General features: G+C 44.5%; 1 long non-coding RNA gene and 2 other non-coding genes across 3 annotated transcripts; all 3 read right to left on the bottom strand.

Moving 5' to 3' along the window:
• Window positions 1–3,919: 3,919 nt before the first annotated feature.
• On the bottom strand, window positions 3,920–4,110 carry LOC118773854. The gene has a single exon (XR_005004766.1). It is a non-coding gene; the product is annotated as a U2 spliceosomal RNA (small nuclear RNA).
• A 6,115-nt stretch (window positions 4,111–10,225) lies between these two features.
• On the bottom strand, window positions 10,226–11,017 carry LOC118773501. The gene is made up of 3 exons (XR_005004733.1): window positions 10,952–11,017; window positions 10,367–10,578; window positions 10,226–10,279 (listed from the first exon to the last, which is right to left on the bottom strand). It is a non-coding gene; the product is annotated as an uncharacterized LOC118773501 (long non-coding RNA).
• Window positions 11,018–17,420: 6,403 nt separating this feature from the next.
• LOC118773856 lies at window positions 17,421–17,611 on the bottom strand. The gene has a single exon (XR_005004768.1). It is a non-coding gene; the product is annotated as a U2 spliceosomal RNA (small nuclear RNA).
• Between the last annotated feature and the right edge of the window lie 4,215 nt (window positions 17,612–21,826).

A 21,826-nucleotide genomic window follows, 5' to 3' on the forward strand; every position in this document is an offset into this window, starting at 1 on the left:
ACTGGACAAGCCCCCAATTTGTCATGACCTGGCTCAAAGTCACAACAAAAAGTGGGCCACCACACCAAATGGTTAACGTCAGCCCAAGTCTATTAAAGCTCTAAATCTTAAAACTACATGCACCAATGTGGACGGTCCATCAGTAAGTCAGAGTGGCTGCAGAGTGTTGCATGGGTGACGGTGTAGTGTGTGTGGGATGCAAAGAGAAGCTAACAAACCAACCCTGTGCATGGCCAGGACACTAAAATGGGGAGAGAGAACCCCCTCCCCCACCCCCCGGGGAGAAAGAGAGTGATCTGAGGCTGCAGGGACTGGGGACTCAAATGAGCAGAGGCGGCCACACCCAGAGGAGAGGCCTGCTCCCAGACGGCTCCAATAAGCATTCGCCTACTACAGGTCTGCAGACAAAGAGAGCACAGATTAACAAGCACCAATAACATCACTGGAAGGCAGAGCTGTGACACCATGCATTGACTTGCTTCAAATGCAAACAGCCAGACTGCATATATCATTGAATGTTACTGGAGGAAAGTCACCAGGACACATCTGTAACAAAAATGCCTGCGGTCATCACTCAATTTCAACAGCAATACTTTGAGAAAGACTGTATAACTAGTTCACATGCATAACACTCTCTCAGTCAGCAAAGAGCTTGGGCGTCATCCTTGACAGCAACCTGGACTTCAAGGAGTACATTGCTCGCACGTCACGGGCCTGCCGATTCCTCCTCCACAACATCAGGAGGATTCCTGACAACATACGCGACGCAGCTCCTTATCCAGGCCACAGTTCTCCCTCGACTGGACTACTGCAACGCTCTCCTCGCAGGCCTCCCAGCCTGTACCACCCAGCCTCTGCAGCTCATCCAGAACGCAGCTGCCCGACTGATCTTCAACCTCCCCAAATTCTCCCATGTTACTCCCCTGCTGAAATCCCTCCACTGGCTTCCTGTCACTGCCAGGATCAGATTCAAGACCCTGACCCTCGATATCTCTGCAATCAACAGCACAGCCCCTGCCTACCTCCAAGAACTCATCCAGCCCTACACACCAGCCCGACCCCTGCGCTCAGCAGCAACTGGACACCGTGCTCTTTGCATGATCAAGGCAGGAGGTGCTCGTTCTGCCAGACATCGGCGTTTCGCTTACATCGCTCCTCAGTGGTGGAACGAACTCCCTGTCTCGCTACGGACAGCTCCTTCACCCCATTCCTTCAGACGGGGCCTGAAGACACACCTTTTCAGACTCTACCTGGACTGACCCAGCACACAATTGCTGCCCCCCCCCAATTTTAAAAATTGTATTTTTAAAATTGTTTCTTGTTGCCGCCTTTACCCTGATGCTCATTGTGCTGTTTGAAGTTGTTGAAGTTTACCGTTTGAAGGTGTATCGTATTACACCTTCAAACGGCAAACCTTGCTCTCAGCTGAGAACTGTCTCATTGTGGAACTGTACACATCCTGTCCTCGTACTGTCGCTATATTTGCTGTATGCACTTTTGTAAGTCGCTTTGGATAAAAGCGTCTGCTAAATAAATAAATGTAAATGTAAATATGCATAAATATGCAGTTCACATGCATAACTTGCTAAGGTGATATCTTGACAGATGTTTATGATTTATGTGTAGCATGGCTAGCTAGCTAACTTTGCTGTCCTGCTCTCTGTGGCTAGAGTAGCTTGCCCAACACCATCCCTGTTTTCCCTCCCTGATCACACGCCCACCTCCATCTCTCTCCAGACGCCTGTCTTCAGCTGCCCTTTTGCTGGGAAAGCAGGATGAGTGCAGTTATCCCAGACTGTTCCTAAAACAGGAGAGGATGTTAAACGAGGGAGGTATTTTTATTTATCTACACTCTCAGACCAGAGTTAACTAAAAACAGATCATACCTCTATATTAAAATAGAAAAATATAAAAAGCTACATGTTGCCAAAGCAAATACCACTAACAATAATAATAAAACATGCTTAATAACCATAATCACAACAGCTGCAGTAACAGTATGTGTGTACCATATGAACAGAACCACAGAACCGTGTGTGTGTGTGTGTGTGTGTGTGTGTGTGTGTGTGTGTGTGTGTGTGTGTGTGAGTGAGAGAGAGAGAGAGAGAGAGAGAGAGAGAGAGAGAGAGAGAGAGAGAGAGAGAGAGAGAGAGAGAGAGAGAGAGAGAGAGAGAGAGAGAGAGAGAGAGAGAGAGAGAGAGAGAGAGAGAGAGAGAGAGAGAGAGAGAGAGAGAGAGAGAGAGAGAGAGAGCGTGTGACAGAACAAACATGAACTACATCTTCTCTGTAATTTCCGGCTGGTTGTCCCTCATACTGCAGCAGGAGGCTAGCAGCACATACACAGCCTTTTCACCCAGAGTACAGGGGAGTCTCTCAGCCCTGCGTCTGGTGCTGTTTGAAAAGCCTTGTTGTGTCCCTGTTTTTTACAGCAACAAGCGACTCAGCAACTGCTCTCCCACAGCGGCACATAAAATCATCCTCTCACACAGCACCAGTCAAAAGTCTGGACACTTTATTTTCACTATTTTCCACATTTTGGAATTACATTACAGACATCAAAACTAAGAAATAAAACAAATTGAATTATGATGTGACCAAAAAGTGTTCTGAACAAATCAAAACTCTTACGTTATAGATTACTGAAAAAATTAAAATGGGAAAGAAATGTATTCATAGGCATGAACTTAACTGTTTTTATTTCTGTATTCAACAGATTTCAAAATCACAGAGGTTTTGTTATCAGCACTGTTAAAAGGGCCACATTTCTTTGTTTCAGTTTGTGCAACCTCCCCCACCCCCACCTCTTTGTTTTCAGACCTGGCCAAACCTGTCCTGCAGGCCCCCCTTTGTCAGCAGCACCCCTACAGGTAACCCCAAGCACAGACACACCCCCAAGGACAACCCCCAAGGTCAGCCCCCAGGCCACCATTTGCCCTCTGACTTATTTGTATCCACTGGCCACCAATGGGAGCCCCAAAAGAGCCAAGGATTTTAGGCATTATAAAGTTGGGGTGACCTCCCCCCCTTCAGTGCTTCACCAGTTCCTGTGGGCTGAAGAACAGGGGACATCAAACTCCTTGGGACAGATTGTTGTGTTGATCTCTGCCACCGTAAGTGCTTTGCCTTGGTTAAAGCTGCTTATATTACTTATTACTATATTACATCCTTGCCATATGCGTACTGCGTGTTAAGTACAGTCGTGCTCGTCTGTTATTTGTAGCGAAACGAGGCGTTTTACTTCGTGGAGACAACGCGTTACTGCCGCGCATTGTCGGTAAAGTAGGCTGCGCCGCTGCGGGGTTAATAGCAGCCGGAGCGGTGATTGCAGCGGAAGGCCGGCTAGTTTCGCGGAGCGCAAGCGGTCGCGGTTGCTAGGCTCCCCGCGCATGCGCTGTTGCGAAAGCTGATGGCTCTCAGCCGGATTCAATTCAATTACAAACTTTGTTGTCTATCCCACAGGCACAGAAAATTTTCGTTGACAGAGGGCTCAGTAAATTTACAAACACATTCACTTTGGATTGTTAGAGAAGATTCCCGTGTAGCAGAGGAATGCGTGAAATACATACAAGTACATACAAGTTTTAGTTTGGGCTAAAACTAGCTTTAGTTCTGTTGCATTTGTGTTTGTTGGAGTTTAGTGCGGTGTGTATTACTCAGGACCGGAACTGTATTCTCCTAAATGAATGTTCCTGCTTCTTTCCCAGGGACACACACACTAAAGCGCTGAAGCGGATGCCTGGATGCTGTGTTCTTAGCGAAACAGCAAGGTTACTGTGCAGTCAGTGACCGGGGGGAAAGTGCGCCCTCAGCGTAAAGTATATTAACGTGTGGCAATAAATGTGCCCAAATAGGATGAACTAGCGAATGCTTTTGTTTGAGGAGAGATTGTCTGTCTTTATTACCGCATTATTCCCCGGGTGGGGAGTGCACCGTTCCTGGAGGTACTGCAATACCAGGTCGATGCGTGGAGTGGACGGAGCAAGCCCCTATTCCATCTCCCTGTTCCAAAAATCAATTTAATATATGGTCCCCAGATAGGGGACGTATCAGATATTAAACTGATAAGAACAGATACTACACTTGATCTTAGCCAAAAGGCCGAGAAGCGATACCGGAGCGACGCTTGAGTAGGGGGAGGCACTGCCGGAAACACAAGGCAGGGTGACGGTGACGGTACGGCTGCGTCCCCGTCCCAAACGATCCCCGTAAAGGAACAATGTTAAACCACGCACTATAGCTACGGACTAATATATTTATGCTTAATCGTTATTTTTTTAATCATTTCATGTCTTCGGACATATCCCAGGATCCACCGCAATATGCACAAAAACATTTTACCACCAATCATCTTCCGAAATTTGGTGTGGCATTGTTCCAGTAAACTACGGCAAGAGCCGAGGCACACACTTTACCGCAAGACTTTACTATCCCCACGGTGACGCGCTCGCTTTTGTTTTAAGTAGTTTGTAATACTGAGACTTATCCTGACAGATTCCGTTTTGAAAAGTGCTGGATACACATCGGTGTGAAAGCACTTTCATAAAACAAACAAAGCTACTGCTCTTATTGGTGCACCGGCAGTTAGCGCGTTTGTAGTACGGGACGGTATGGCTGTAAATTTTGATCAGCATCCAAACATAGTAGCTAGCATATTGGTAAGCCTACACTTCTCGGCAAAGACTTAAATGGATGTTTCTTTTGCACAAGATTAATTCTACTCTGGAACACCAAAGCACGCAGCCACATAAACATTACCCACGCGAAAGCGCTGCGTGTCCGGTCGGACACCCGGAACTACTGTCTCGCTATTTAACAATGTGATAAACTGCACCAAGGATTAAGACGGAGCCTCCCCAGCGTCTCGTCTTCAGATTCAACATATTATGTAGCACTGATTCATAAGTGTTCAATCCAATATTTACTAAATACTTTCACATGACGTCAACTCTCTCCCACGGGGCAGACACCGGGACACCGGCACTGCACGTGTAAACGGGGGGATCCGGAGAAGATCAGCGTTATATTGAATTACCTAACAATTTATCCAAAACACTATCATTGAAATCAACCCAAACACACCATCACGTCATGTGCCCGGCTGGAACACTAGTTGGCTACTTTCGAATGAGAAACAATGCAGTGAGAGTGAACATCGTAAACAGCGACCCCGGTTTACATTCAAGATTAATACATTTAAAAGCGCAACATGAGGGAAACACGCAAGGCACATTCACCTCGCACATATGGAGGCTCCTGCACTTTTGAATTATTTCAGAGCGAATGGGCTCTTACAGGAACACGGGGGTAACAGACTCGCACTCGCAGGTGCGGGACTGCAGCCAAATCCACAAGGTGGCGTCATACGAACACAATTAACCCCCAACCCGCAGAAAACGGACACATTTTTAAAAAGTAAAATTCAAACGTAGGCTATAGCGCCAAAGCAATTCAGATGCTTTAAATCCAGCTTTACCCACCGTCCAAGTTAGTTTTAAAAGCGTTACTTTTGTGGACTCTTACCGCTGAGTTGTTTGCTGAAATGGCGCCAAATGTCTCAAAGATGATGTTACTGAAGGCGTATCCTTCCTCTAGGGCTAAATCAAACACACGGTTTCCCCGTTATCTTGTAAATCCAAATTTTCAGAAGGATCAACTCGGACTTCATTGTTTAGCGGTAGTCAGCATTACTATGGATAAGCATGTTACTTGGAGTTAGCCTGTGTTTCCAACCCATCTCCCCTGTAGCTGCGCTGCCCGCTACTCTGCAGACTCAGCACACACACCTGTTGGTCTAGCTGCATGACCCATGTAGCCTCGATATATCATCATCACCCAAATACCCCACTGCACACAATCCACTTTTATTTCTAAAAAAAAGAGAGAGAGTTTATACTTACATGCGCCAAGTAGATGATGGCTGCAAGATGGCGATTGATTGGAAAAGGCCGAGTGATCGCGCTCAGTCTTAATGAGCTACCCGCGCAGCGAGCTCTTTCCAGAATTACCGTCTAAACTTTTAACAAATACTTTTACAGAAACAACATTCAGTTGGGAAGACAATCATGACCAAGCCCCTCTGATTTATACTGCAGCTAAGCACTTTCAACATTTTCAAGGGAAAGTAGCCACTTAATCGGTTGAATTTCCAACTGCGAAACCGCGCATTTTCAATTTGCAGCCCGCGGTTCTGTGCGCTTTACGCAACCAGCCGCCTCAGGGTCACAGCACCTACGCCACACGATGGGAATCCACATAATATCAATATAGCTCGTTCTCATATCATCATAATATTATATAAAGCTAGTTATTTTTAATCGATTTGCATCATTGTTGTTGTTTTGTCAATCGAAACTTTATACTGCAAAAGTTAAAAGCCTTTGGGGACTCTCGTTTGATGCATAAGGGTCAAAGGTCAAGAGAAGGAAGCGTGTGAACCAGTTTGTTATCACTCCGTTTTGAGAGCCACCATACAAACACAACCCTAACTGCCAAAGGACAGGCTTCTCTGCAATGACCAGTGGTCTGTCATCTGTATTTGTCGGCTCCATTCTTTGCCCTGAATGAAATCATTAAGGCCCTGTCAGCTCTTAATGTCTTCATTACCAACACAAAAACAGTCAGGGTGTTTAGCTTTTCATATGATGGCAGTTATTTACAGCTTTCCTTCTTCTACCCAAATGTACAGTTGTTATCTCGCGTATAAACATAATATAAATAACACTGCATGTTTTTGTGTTGTCCATAATCATTTATATTTGATGCCAGCATTCACCGCTTTCTGTCACAACAATGAGCTGTTCCAATGGATGGTTGACTGCATGCAGGCCTCTGAACTTTGTTGAATTTATGTATGTAAATGTTTCACATTTAAACATATGATTATGAAAATGTCAAAGGACCATCTTTAGTATTTTCTTTCTGGATTCATAGTGATGTCTTCTCAAAGGCTGTAGCCACCCTTTCTTTTCTGTACCTAAAAAATAAAGTTGTAGGACCAGTGGAAGAGGCTGGTGTGTAAAATGACCTGCCTTTCCTTTAACTGAGTCACAGGTATCAGTACACCTGGAAAACTCACAGGAATGAAATTTCCAGTCTACATGTCAACACGCAACAGCTGTGATTTCATTTTGTATCCTGTATGAACAGAGCTGGCTTCTGCTGTCCTGTATGTGGTCACAGGATCAGACCTGTCACTGCCATATCTGTTGTCATGGTGACAGTCACAGCCACCTCTGCCGCAATTGGAAAGATAACATGAAGAAGATACAACCCAGTAGCCCCCCCCCCCCCCCCCCCCCCCCAACCTGTTTAACCCCTACCCTGTTAGCATGGTGTCCCTCCTGTTATAGCCCTACCCTGTTAGCATGGTGTCCCCACTGTTATAGCCCTACCCTGTTAGCATGGTGTCCCCCCTGTTATAACTCCTACACTGTTAGCATGGTGTCCCCCCTGTTATAGCCCCTAGTCTGTTAGCATGATGTCCCCACTGTTATAACCCCACCCTGTTAGCATGGTGTCCCCTGTTTGGTTGGTGCCAAGGTTTAATGAACGTGACCCCGATACATTTTTCTCAATGTTTGAACGCACTGCAGGTTTAGGGAACTGGTCATAGTCTGAACGCACTCTGCTGCTACAGCGTGTGTTGGTTGGGGGGCCTCAGGAAGCCTATGCAGCTCTGAGTGCGGCTGAGTGTCAGCTTTATTCTAAAGCTAAAGGGGCGGTCTCAAAAGCTTACTGAAAAAAATTTAGAACTTGGAAAAAGAATAGGCTCACACATGGATTTTGCTTGAGAATTGAAGAATCACTTTAATCGCTGGTGTATGGCTACTAACATTGATTCTCTTGAGAAATTAAAGGACTTGATTGTATTGGAGCAATTTAAAGAGTCTGTGCCAAAAACACATTGCCACATATATTACAGAGCATAAGGTCAGTAGAGTGTCAGATGCATAAGTTTTAGCTGACGATTATACTTCGATTCACAAGGTGGGGTTTGACCATGTTTATGGTAATGTTAAGCATGGAGACACTAATTCACCTCCTCAATTCTCTGGTCTGAGTCGGGAATTTCCATCTGAGAAAAGGTTTGGTTCTTTTAACCAATGTCACTATTGTTACAACCCCCGGTCTAGGGTCAGGAATCATAACTAATATTGAGAGACCATCGTCCATTCTAACGTCCCCAGTATTAACAACGGCAATGACAATTTCACAAAAAGAGAACAAATTTATTTTCATGAATAAACAAGGAAACAAAAATCAAAGCTTCAGGAGGGAGAAAAGCCAAAATAACAAACAGAAAACACAACTGCATAACTGGATTAAGGATCGACTTCGCAGTGTAAGTGGTGGAAGAAGTAACCAAATCATTTACTGAAGTAACAAGTAGAAAACCCTAATGGAATAGTACTCTGATAAAATAAACACCTTACATTCTAAATTCTACTCAAGTACATGTAATGAGGCTGAAGTTGTTTTCTTATTCACAGCTTCTGATTCGTAATTCCCGGTCAGTTAAGGTGTTTAGTATTATCAGTTATGAACATTTAATAGAACAAACAAAATAAAGTCAAATAATGGTATAAATATTTTATTGAACAATTATTTTCAGAATTATTAAATGTCATTTTTAAATAGAATCGAACTCCACTTAAGAAATATGCTTAAGTCAGTGACCAAGGGCCCATCCTCAAGTTCGTCTTCTCTGATGAAGACACAAAACCAGCCTTCAGGCTCGCCAGGGACACACAAAAACAGCTGGTCCAGCCAAGAAAAAAAGGCATGGTTGGAGTCACAAGATGGAGGTGTACATGTTTCTCTACTGGCTTGCATGTGGTGCCTCGTATCGCGTGACGTCTGCTACCTTTTCTATACCAGTGGCTACAGTCTGCAGAGCTGTACGCCATGTGGTGGAGGACATGATGACCATCCTCCACCGCGTCATCCATTTCCCCAAGACAGATGAGATGGAGGAGGCAGGTTTTGCTCGCCTGACCGGATATGAAGCCTCCTGCTTAGCTGCAGGAGACATTGATGGGTACCACGTCAGGATACGCCCACCTGCTGAGCCACAAAAAAAAGTTTTTTGAACCGCAAGCTCTTTCTCTCAGTGATCCCACAGGGCATTTGTGACAGCAGCGGAAAATTCACAGGTTCTGTGCACCATGCCCTCGTCCTGCGGAGATCCCCAATGTTTAAGGAGTCCCTTTATCCCCCGGCTGAATATTTCCTCCTTGGAGATGGTAGATATCCATGCCTGCAGCATCCTGTGGCAGACATCACCCCGTTTCGACAGCCTGTTGCTGGTAGGGATATTTACTGGACCTAAATCCAAGGTTGTCCACACACACTCACACACAGTGGGCCCCAAAAGTCCACTACCAAGTACTGTTTGTTTTCAACATTCATCAAAGACAGTGTGAGTTGTTTCAGTCTTATAACTAATACCGAATATTGACATAATTAATATGGTCCTCTGTGCTGTTGCTACTGCAGGTGCTTTACTTTTGAAAAAAGACGTTTCCTTTGCAAAAGTTGTCTTGAACTGTGTTAGTAGAAATGATGTAATCTTGCTTCACATATATATATCAACTGAATAAAAATTAAGGCTGCATGATTTGGCAATAAAGTCATATTACAATTATTGTGGACAATATTGCAATTTGTAATTAACAACATGACTCATGTTGTTGATTGACCCCCCAGCTGAGTTAAAGAAGAATTGGTAAGGTCTGCTTTCGTACCCAGAAAGCTGGGGCCTTAACACAGCGAAGTCAGCCAACCAACTGCACTCCGCTTGCGTTAGAGGCAATCTGGCCCTACCATATGTGGCTGAGGTCTTGTGATGTTTCACCGTGAAGGACACACAGGCAGTTCTATTAGTGTCAGGATGTAGAGTTTGTCACCAATTTCAAAGCATCATTACACAAAATTGTTTTAAACGTTTTACTTACATTTATCACATTTATTTCCTTCTTTTTCAGCTGTGCTGACCGCCTGAATTTGCATGCTGGTCAGGCTGCCAGTCGTGTGTTCTGTGGTGCAGCAGGTACTCTCCCAGGTAGCCAGCAGCTAGACAGAGCCTTGTTTGTCTCTTTGGGTTGCTTCTCTGAAAAGTATAAGCGGTGCTTATTGTTGGAGAATACGCAAACCTTAGCCAACCCTCTTAATCATAGCAGAAAATCATTGTTTCATAATGCTCACATACCAAGAGCAAGCGGAATCTGCCGTCGTGCCCTCTTCAGAAATGCATGAATATCCTCGGGTGGTATGAGTCTCTCTAAAATTGAAAATGGATAATAGCCAGATCATAAAGACTGTGTATAGGGAAAAAAGTTTTTAAAAAGTCCTGAGGTCATGTACTTACCTGTTTTTTTGGTCCACACGCTGTCCTGGTGGGATGTGATTTGTCTCTTCAGTTTGTGGATTTCCTTTCGAGGTCACGGTGAAATTTAATCTCTTGCTGACAAGTTTAATTTCACTGGAAGCCGCTGTCTCGACATATTTCAGAAACCGAGTCACACCAAGCATTGCCGAGTTGTCACACACTTTCCATGTTTTTCAACATGCTGGCACCATCTGTAATTGAATAAAATGATTAGTATACATTCAGTTTGTTCATAGTATCAATTTTAACAAACACTTTGAGGCACTCACTTCATTACCCTTCTTTCATCGGTGATGTAATCCACAACTTTTCCAGGATGTGTGTCATTGTTCCACATAAATTGTATGAAAGGCTTCACGTGCATAACATGTTAGGAGGCATTTTTTCTGTCTTTTGTGGTCAGATGGCCTCTTTCCCTATATGATCGGTACCTGTCCAAGACCTTGTCTAAAAGAATTGAGTACAGTGAAATACAACACAGACACAGATACTGACACACCTACACACACACACACTCAGACATATGCAGAGAATGGTTTTTTGTTTTTATAACATCAAACTTACAGACAGCTGGTTGGCCGCATGTTTCCACAGCTCTGGAAGAGGAAGGTGAGTCTTCTCTTATTCTCCTTCTTGTCCTTCTCTGTGGAGGGTGACAGGAGGAAGAGCTGAATGCAGATCTGCGGGAGGAGGAGGAGGAGGAGGAGGGGCTTCGTCGTTCACGGGCTCATCCTCTGTCTTTAGATGTGCCTCTTCTCCTCTCTTGTACTGCTTCTTCCAGGTCAGCCTCCAGGGTTGGGACCCGCTCACAGAGCTGCTCAAGCAATCCTGGAACTGGGCGTATTCTTTTTTCCATTTGAATCTCCTTTATTTTGAGCTTGATTGCCTCATATTTTGTATTCTGAGGCACTTCTCTCAGCTCCTGACCCTTTCAAAGTAATATTGAATATATTCACATTCCTAAGTACACACATACACTGACCAAACATTACACAGTTCATGTTCATGACAAACCACAGACCAGAAGAAAACCAACCACAATGTTGTGAGTTTTTTATGAGATGCTGATCCATCCTTACTAGCTGTTTAGCCAGACAGAGTGGTCAGTCCCTCCTTCCAGAATACCTGTAATAGAGTCCATCAACAACATAAACCATTTGGCTTTACCTGGAGGAGATCAATTCAATCTCAAAGTCAGAAAACTACTTACTTTTTATGTTGAGGAAGATAAAGGTCTGCACTCCTCTGCAGAGCCAACATTGTGTACTGCTGCTGTAAGGTGCGGGAGCGGGCTGGAATACCGTGCCTTGCAGAGTGGGCATACAGGGCTGTTACGTGCCTAGTGATAGAAAGGAAATCTGTCAGGAACCTGTTAATTTGGGAAATGTACTCTGGAAAGCAACATCATACTGAATCTTACCGTGTCTTCCAAATTTTTACTTCTGTGTCTCCGTCACTCTGGGGAAATAAAAATGAGTATTCCTGAGCTGAGCATGAGGGAGAGAATCACTTGTTACATCTATGGCACAAAAAACCTTAATTACGTAATTTGTAAGTAAGATACTGGAAATTTTGCACTGACCTTTCTAACCCCTCTTGCTTGCATCACAATGGAAGGGCAATGAGACTGACTACAAATAAAACAAGAAATGATCACAATTCAACCATAAGCAAACAAGCACCCTACAAGGTAAGTAAAGTATTCGTTACATCCAAGTTACATTATTTGTATAACTTATATCAACTAAATTAAATGTTCTGTATTTAATTTATATTGCTTACATCACTCAAACCAAATTGCAAAATGTATACCAAATTACCTATTCTGTATATCCTACTTATTTCAAATGAATAAAAATCTAAATGACGTATTCTGTATACCTGACCTCTGCTCACTTAAAGCAGCTTACCTTCAGAGTGTAATCATTGGAAATGATGTGGGTAACGGCCGTTTTGAGTCGACACTTCTTGCTCCACCTCTTAGAGTCATGTAACTCAGTCCATGTAAGGTGTTACATCCTACAGATATCCAAATAACGTGTTATAATAATCTGTATTTTTGAATTTCTCCTGTGTTGTTTTATTCACAGACATCCATGGTCCCATCAGGAGATAACAGGATTCTTCTCTCGAGTTCTGAAAATTCTGACAGTCTGAAAGTTCTGACACCCCTGCCAGCTCAAGTGTGAGTGTACTGTTGATTTTAAATTGTGTGCTACCCTTCCTGATATTTTAGAGCCTAATACAACATATCTCTCTAGTCACAGGCAGGCACTGTCATCCTCAATGTGACTGACGATAGTGAGGAAGATGAAGAGATTCCTTCCTTAGAGAGAGGACGGAAGAGGAAGATGAGCCTGAGAGATGAGCGTTCACATGACATAATGTTCATATCACATTAAAGTTCAAAGTTTGTTAATGAAATAATGTGATAATGAAATAAAATAATTGTATTAGTACGCAGTCCATGTGAGTGTCATCATTAAAATCACAGAGATACGCAATCATTTTAGTGTTTCAAATTTCCTGTTGGATCAGCTTGACATACATCAATGAGACGGGAAAAGTAAGTTTAGAGGCAGTTTCAGGGGTGCGCAGAGATGCGCCACCTCAAAATTGGTGCTTGTGTGACCTTTATTTCCTGGCCAAAGGAACTTACAAAGTTTGCACAATAGTCCCCTTCCAATTCCCCATTGCATTTGCTGATGTGTGACTGCCTCTCCCAAGACAAGACAGGAAGCCAAGCACCCCAAAATATGCGTGTAGGAGTGCTGTCACTAACATCCTAGGCCGCAGAATGGATGTCTTGTGCATCCACAGGGATGCTAAAGGCAAATATTTTGATGTAACAATCAGGTAGGAATGGCGCTACAGGGAGGCTGCAGACAAATGCTCTGCAGAGGCTGCCTCTCAGCCGACCGTGACACCCCTGTGGCGACTGAACCTTAAAATCGTCACAGTATGTGTGTGCGTGTGTGTGTGTGTGTGTGTGCGCGTGTGTGTGTGTGTGAGAGAGAGCGTGTGACAGAACAAACGAACTATATATTCTCTAATTTCCGGCTGGCTGTCCCTCATACTGCAGCAGGAGGCTAGCAGCACATACGCAGCCTTTTCACCCAGAGTACAGGGGAGTCTCTCAGCCCTGCGTCTGGTGCTGTTTGAAAAGCCTTGTTGTGTCCCTGTTTTTTACAGCAACAAGCGACTCAGCAACTGCTCTCCCACAGCGGCACATAAAATCATCCTCTCACACAGCACCAGTCAAAAGTCTGGACACTTTATTTTCACTATTTTCCACATTTTGGAATTACATTACAGACATCAAAACTCTTACATTTTAGATTAAAAAAATTAAAAAAAGGGAAAATTCATTCATAGGCATGAACTTGTGTTTATATGTTTGTCTATGGAACTAATTTCAAAATCACAGAGGTTTTGTTATCAGCACTGTTAAAAGGGCCACATTTCTTTGTCTGTTTCAGTTTGTACAACCTCCCCCACCTCTTTCTTTTCAGGCCTGTCCTGCAGGCCCCCCTTTATCAGCAGCACCCCTACAGGTATTTTTTTTAATCAGACCCTGATTAACCCGAGTCATCTGAAGAGGACCTGCTGTCATCAGCAAGTTTGCCCTCCTGGATTAAAGACAGCCTGCTACGCTGCAACTATCTTCAAACGTTCAACTTTTTCCTGCTCCCTCTCAAACTCCAACCTCATTTTCTCCTGCTCTATTTGCAATGAAATCAACTCTCTCTTTTGTTCAAAAGTCAGCCCCTGATCACTACTCTCTGCATTAAAAGGTTCTGAAGCCCCTGCCACTACAAGAACACCAATCCCTCCCAACTTCACCATCAACACAGCCTTCACGCTGTCCTTAGGACGCCTGTCAGAACTTGAAATATCGATTTTGTACAATTCTGCACAATCGCTCCTTCATAAATTTATCAAGCAAAGCTGCATCAGGAGGATTAAAAAAGTCCTCTACTTTATCACGCATTTTAATAAGCCTAGCAGATCTAAATTTTATGATTGAGAGCTACAGAGACCAGCAGACCCCAACGGTGCAGTGTCCAGTGCAGATACAATTGTGCAAAAGAAGCTTTCCCCCACCCTAACTGCCTAGCTATAACCTAACTACATAACTACTCTATGAACTAGTCTTCAGTGTGGTACTGGTGGCGGGTACTTACCCAAAACCCGCTTGTACTGGCAGCAGCCAACTGCCCTACCAATACTACAGAGGTGTTCCCAAATATAACTAAAAAATAACTAAAATAACAAACCAAAATAAACTGGCAAGCCCCAAAGAGACAAGCCGCTAAGCCTAACAGGGGAAAGAGTAGCGTAGCTCAGGCTAATACTATGCACTGAGCCAAACACTGACCTGTTCAGGACTGCAGAGAGCAAAGCCACGGGTAACTCAATACCTCAGAGCAATTACAAATTTCAAGCACTGCCCAAGACAGCTACAAAAGCTTACAAAACTAGCAAACTGGACAAGTCCCCAATTTGTCATGACCTGGCTCAAAGTCACAACAAAAAGTGGGTCACCACACCAAAAGTGGCTGCAGATGCAGAGTGTTGCATGGGTGACGGTGTAGTGCATGTGGGATGCAAAGAGAAGCTAACAAACCAAGCAACCCTGTGCATGGCCAGGACACTAAAATGGGGAGAGAGAACCCCCTCCCCCACCCCCCGGGGAGAAAGAGAGTGATCTGAGGCTGCAGGGATTGGGGACTCAAATGAGCAGAGGCGGCCACACCCAGAGGAGAGGCCTTCTCCCAGACGGCTCCAATAAGCAATTGCCTACTACAAGTCTGCAGACAAAGAGAGCACAGATTAACAAGCACCAATAACATCACTGGAAGGCAGAGCTGTGACACCATGCATTGACTTGCTTCAAATGCAAACAGCCAGACTGCATATATCATTGAATGTTACTGGAGGAAAGTCACCAGGACACATCTGTAACAAAAATGCCTGCGGTCATCACTCAATTTCAACAGCAATACTTTGAGAAAGACTGTATAACTAGTTCACATGCATAACTTGCTAAGGTGATATCTTGACAGATGTTTATGATTTATGTGTAGCATGGCTAGCTAGCTAACTTTGCTGTCCTGCTCTCTGTGGCTAGAGTAGCTTGCCCAACACCATCCCTGTTTTCCCTCCCTGATCACACGCCCACCTCCATCTCTCTCCAGACGCCTGTCTTCAGCTGCCCTTTTGCTGGGAAAGCAGGATGAGTGCAGTTATCCCAGACTGTTCCTAAAACAGGAGATGATGTTAAACGAAGGTATTTTTATTTATCTACACTCTCAGACCAGAGTTAACTAAAAACACATCATACCTCTATATTAAAATAGAAAAAATAAAGCTACGGTCACACGGACGATACAGGAGGGAGACAAACCCTTGTTGCTTGAATGTGGAATAATACTTTGAGTAAAACTGAGTAAAATTTTCTTTAAAATCTTCTTTTCATACTTTTAAATCTCAGCCCTGCGTCTGGTGCTGTTTGAAAAGCCTTGTTGTGTCCCTGTTTTTTACAGCAACAAGCGACTCAGCAACTGCTCTCCCACAGCGGCACATAAAATCATCCTCTCACACAGCACCAGTCAAAAGTCTGGACACTTTATTTTCACTATTTTCCACATTTTGGAATTACATTACAGACATCAAAACTAAGAAATAAAACAAATTGAATTATGATGTGACCAAAAAGTGTTCTGAACAAATCAAAACTCTTACGTTATAGATTACTGAAAAAATTAAAATGGGAAAGAAATGTATTCATAGGCATGAACTTAACTGTTTTTATTTCTGTATTCAACAGATTTCAAAATCACAGAGGTTTTGTTATCAGCACTGTTAAAAGGGCCACATTTCTTTGTTTCAGTTTGTGCAACCTCCCCCACCCCCACCTCTTTGTTTTCAGACCTGGCCAAACCTGTCCTGCAGGCCCCCCTTTGTCAGCAGCACCCCTACAGGTAACCCCAAGCACAGACACACCCCTAAGGACAACCCCCAAGGTCAGCCCCCAGGCCACCATTTGCCCTCTGACTTATTTGTATCCACTGGCCACCAATGGGAGCCCCAAAAGAGCCAAGGATTTTAGGCATTATAAAGTTGGGGTGACCCCCCCCCTTCAGTGCTTCACCAGTTCCTGTGGGCTGAAGAACAGGGGACATCAAACTCCTTGGGACAGATTGTTGTGTTGATCTCTGCCACCGTAAGTGCTTTGCCTTGGTTAAAGCTGCTTATATTACTTATTACTATATTACATCCTTGCCATATGCGTACTGCGTGTTAAGTACAGTCGTGCTCGTCTGTTATTTGTAGCGAAACGAGGCGTTTTACTTCGTGGAGACAACGCGTTACTGCCGCGCATTGTCGGTAAAGTAGGCTGCGCCGCTGCGGGGTTAATAGCAGCCGGAGCGGTGATTGCAGCGGAAGGCCGGCTAGTTTCGCGGAGCGCAAGCGGTCGCGGTTGCTAGGCTCCCCGCGCATGCGCTGTTGCGAAAGCTGATGGCTCTCAGCCGGATTCAATTCAATTACAAACTTTGTTGTCTATCCCACAGGCACAGAAAATTTTCGTTGACAGAGGGCTCAGTAAATTTACAAACACATTCACTTTGGATTGTTAGAGAAGATTCCCGTGTAGCAGAGGAATGCGTGAAATACATGTACAAATGCAAGTTTTAGTTTAGGCTAAAACTAGCTTTAGTTCTGTTGCATTTGTGTTTGTTGGAGTTTAGTGCGGTGTGTATTACTCAGGACCGCAATTGTATTCTCCTAAATGAATGTTCCTGCTTCTTTCCCAGGGACACACACACTAAAGCGCTGAAGCGGATGCCTGGATGCTGTGTTCTTAGCGAAACAGCAAGGTTACTGTGCAGTCAGTGACCGGGGGGAAAGTGCGCCCTCAGCGTAAAGTATATTAACGTGTGGCAATAAATGTGCCCAAATAGGATGAACTAGCGAATGCTTTTGTTTGAGGAGAGATTGTCTGTCTTTATTACCGCATTATTCCCCGGGTGGGGAGTGCACCGTTCCTGGAGGTACTGCAATACCAGGTCGATGCGTGGAGTGGACGGAGCAAGCCCCTATTCCATCTCCCTGTTCCAAAAATCAATTTAATATATGGTCCCCAGATAGGGGACGTATCAGATATTAAACTGATAAGAACAGATACTACACTTGATCTTAGCCAAAAGGCCGAGAAGCGATACCGGAGCGACGCTTGAGTAGGGGGAGGCACTGCCGGAAACACAAGGCAGGGTGACGGTGACGGTACGGCTGCGTCCCCGTCCCAAACGATCCCCGTAAAGGAACAATGTTAAACCACGCACTATAGCTACGGACTAATATATTTATGCTTAATCGTTATTTTTTTAATCATTTCATGTCTTCGGACATATCCCAGGATCCACCGCAATATGCACAAAAACATTTTACCACCAATCATCTTCCGAAATTTGGTGTGGCATTGTTCCAGTAAACTACGGCAAGAGCCGAGGCACACACTTTACCGCAAGACTTTACTATCCCCATGGTGACGCGCTCGCTTTCGTTTTGAGTAGAATACTCAGACTTATCCTGACAGATTCCGTTTTGAAAAGTGCTGGATACACATCAGTATAAAAGCACTTTCATAAAACAAACGAAGCTACTGCTCTTATTGACGCATTGGCAGTTAGCGAGCAGGCTAACGCGGTGTTTGCACTATGGGGCGATATGGCTGTAAATTTTAATCAATCCGGCAAGTGGCTACTGCTACACTTATCGTTTTAAGATTTAGCATATGCGTACTGTATCAGAAGAGCGTTTAATTCAACAGTTCTTCTACATAACGTCAGCTCTCTCCCTCAGGGCACCTGGACACCGGAACTGCGTGTGTAATAGATTTAACAGTTTAGCCAAAACGCTATAATTGAAATCAACCTAAACACACCATCAGTAGGGCATGTTTTAGGTCCCAAAACGAGGACATGTCCGGGAAAAAGAGGGCGTACGGTCACCCTACCATCACGACATCCGTCTATCTGTATATCAAAAAACTTTACTGTATTCATTAGCCAAACACAAATCCCTAATTTCTCATGTCAGAACCACACTACCGCATTGAAAAAGAACAGCAAGAAACTGCAATCGCATTTCACATTTTAAGAGTAACTGCAATAAAAGTGCAAAATGCGGGAAACGTGCGGGGTATATTAGCCTTGCATACACTGAGGCTGCTGCACTTTCCGATGATTTCACCGCTCAGAGTGAATGGGCTCTTACAGGAACACGGGGGTAACAGTCAGACTCGCTCTCACATCGCAGCGACTGCAGCCAAAGCCACAAGGTGGCGTCATGCGAACACGATTCATCCCAAATCCAGAGATCTTGAGTGGCCCTGTTCGTTTTAAATCCAAACCAGTGCCAATTCGGATTCTACCACTATGTAGTTTGAAATCATTTTTGCATTTTTACCCAGCCGATGGTTCAGTAACGAGGTCCTGGTTTATTAGCGTGGACTGCGCCACGTCCGAGCTAATTAGCACAGCGAGCACGAAATGCTAATGATAAAACCAAACGCACAATATTACTACTGAAATATCGGTAATGTCACCATCTGCTTTGCCGAGTGGCCTCAATTCATATATTTAAAGCAGCAGTTTCTACTAACATTAGCGCTTTGGATAAGAGCGTCTGGTAAAAGACAAAATATCTAAAATAATGTCTAAATGTAAAAGGCCGCACACCCTGCTGCAATACGGCTCATCCGTCCCTGCCTGTCAGCCTGGTTAAAGTTTAGTTAGCTTGTGAACTGAATTTTAAGAAATTTCAACTCAGGTTCACTGTTGAGCGGCAGAGTCGGTATTACTATGGATAAGCATGTTATTTTTAGCCAACCCATCTCCCTCTCCCCTGTAGCTGCGCTGCCCGCTACTCTGCAGACTCAGCACACACACCTGTTGGTCTAACTGCATGACCCATGTAGCCTCGATATATCATCATCATCCCCCAAATACCCTACTACACACAATCCACTTTTATTTCTCAAAAAAGAGAGAGAGTTTATACTTACATGCGCCAAGTAGATGATGGCTGCAAGATGGCGATTGATTGGAAAAGGCCGAGTGATCGCGCTCAGTCTTAATGAGCTACCCGCGCAGCGAGCTCTTTCCAGAATTACCGTCTAAACTTTTAACAAATACTTTTACAGAAACAACATTCAGTTGGGAAGACAATCATGACCAAGCCCCTCTGATTTATACTGCAGCTAAGCACTTTCAACATTTTCAAGAGAAAGTAGCCACTTAATCGGTTGAATTTCCAACTGCGAAACCGCGCATTTTCAATTTGCAGCCCGCGGTCACCAGCCGCCTCAGGGTCACAGCACCTACGCCACACGATGGGAATCCACATAATATCAATATAGCTCGTTATCATATCATCATAATATTACATAAAGCTAGTTATTTTTAATCGATTTGCATCATTGTTGTTGTTTTGTCAATCGCAACTTTATACTGCAAACTCTCGTTTGATGCATAAGGTCAAGAGAAGATAAGTCACCTGGGATCAGTGTTTAAACGCAACAGGGATCTTTGATTGTATTTTATTCAGTTACGCATTATGTACACAATACACTATGCAGAACACAATATGGCACTAGTGACCTTAAGTGTATTTGAACTGAAAATCTGCCTTCAGTGGAAATTCAGAGGGAGGTACAGAGTGTGTCAGATGCACTTGCTCTGAAGCAGCTCTGAATATACAGTGAAGATGCAACCTGGTTCCCCACCCCCTGCCCCCAGGCAACCATAAAGGGCCTACCGAGCTGGCCTACCCCCATCTGAACAATTGTCTTCCCCAACCCATGTAGTTAACAGAGCCTCCCAAATGCCTGCTTCCAGCACTGCAGTGTAATGAAGGTCATCAAGTCTATAGATTTATTTAAATTTACATTACATTTCTTTACATTCATTTGGGAGATGTTTTTATCCAAAGCAACTTACAGGCAGGTTCTTCCAGACAGGGTGTAGAGTTCCAGTGAGCCGTGGAGGAGAGTTCCTCTAGGAGACAGCTAACAGGGATTAGACCCCCAACACCAACAGGAATTCTGCAGCTGATGTCAGCCATTCCAAATCATTCTCCCTGGTGGCCTGGTGTTACCCTTAGGCCAGGTGGTGACAGACTTTTCAGAGTCTCAGTTTCTTCAGACAGAGTTTCACCTTTGTGTTTGCTGATCCCAAGGTGCTGTCTGTGTAACATGTTTGTTTCCAAGCACTGCCCACGCTGGAGGAAACTGCGTTTCCTGATTTTCTTTGCACTCTTCTTGAGGGCTGGATAATGTGTGTGGATGTAGCAGACTCAGGCAGAGAGTGGTGGGGTTTACTGGGAGTGTGGTGTTTTACTGGGAGTGTGAGTTTTACTGGGAGTGTTGGGTTTTACTGGGAGTGTGGGGTTTACTGGGTGTGTGGGATTTTACTGAGAGTGTGTGGGTTTTACTGGGATTGTGGGTGTTTTACTGGGCGTGTTGGGTTTTTACTGGGACTGTGGGGTTTTACTGGGTTTGGTCAGGAGGTTTGGGGTCAGACCGAACCCCTGCTTCAATCTGATTTATATGAGAATCTGATTGGCGGTTGGGACGCCCGGCATGGAGCAGGTTAGTATTAGGGTTAGGGTTAGGAATAAGGTTAGAGGGTTTATATGACAATCTGATTGGCGGTTGGGACGCCCGGCATGGAGCAGGTTAGTATTAGGGTTAGGGTTAGGAATAAGGTTAGAGGGTTTATATGAGAATCTGACTGGCGGTTGGGACGCCTGGCATGGAGCAGGTTAGTATTAGGGTTAGGGTCAGGAATAAGGTCAGAGGGTTTATATGAGAATCTGATTGGCGGTTGGGACGCCTGGCACAGTGTGGGGAGGTTCCTCCCTCCTGCTTCTGGGGGTAAGAATGAGTAAAGAGTGACAGTTCTGAGTTTCTACAGCTGTCTTTAATAATGTTACCAATGAGCTAATATTCACCATTAGAAGGACGTGGTGTAGCAGGGTTACCATTCACTCACAAAGGAATGAAAAGGCCTTTTCACCACTGTCCTTTCCGCTGCTCACCATCAGTGTGCGAGTCCTTCACCACAGCACTGCACATGTGCTGTGTGTGTCTCTGTTCAGAGGGGTGAGGTCTGCTTTCACACTGACTGCTGCTTTTCCCTCTCTCGCTGCTGCGTAACGCCCTCACCTTTCAGGGAACACGCTTTAGCTGTACAAACGTACACTGCGTAACGCCCTCACCTTTCAGGGAACGCGCTTCAGCTGTACAAACGTACACTGCGTAACGCCCTCACCTTTCAGGGAACACGCTTCGGCTGTACAAACGTACACTGCGTAACGCCCTCACCTTTCAGGGAACGCGCTTCGGCTGTACAAACGTACACTGTGTAACGCCCT

The sequence above is a fragment of the Megalops cyprinoides genome, chromosome 2 (genome assembly GCF_013368585.1).
Source record: "Megalops cyprinoides isolate fMegCyp1 chromosome 2, fMegCyp1.pri, whole genome shotgun sequence".
In the NCBI taxonomy this organism is placed as follows: Eukaryota; Metazoa; Chordata; class Actinopteri; order Elopiformes; family Megalopidae; genus Megalops; species Megalops cyprinoides.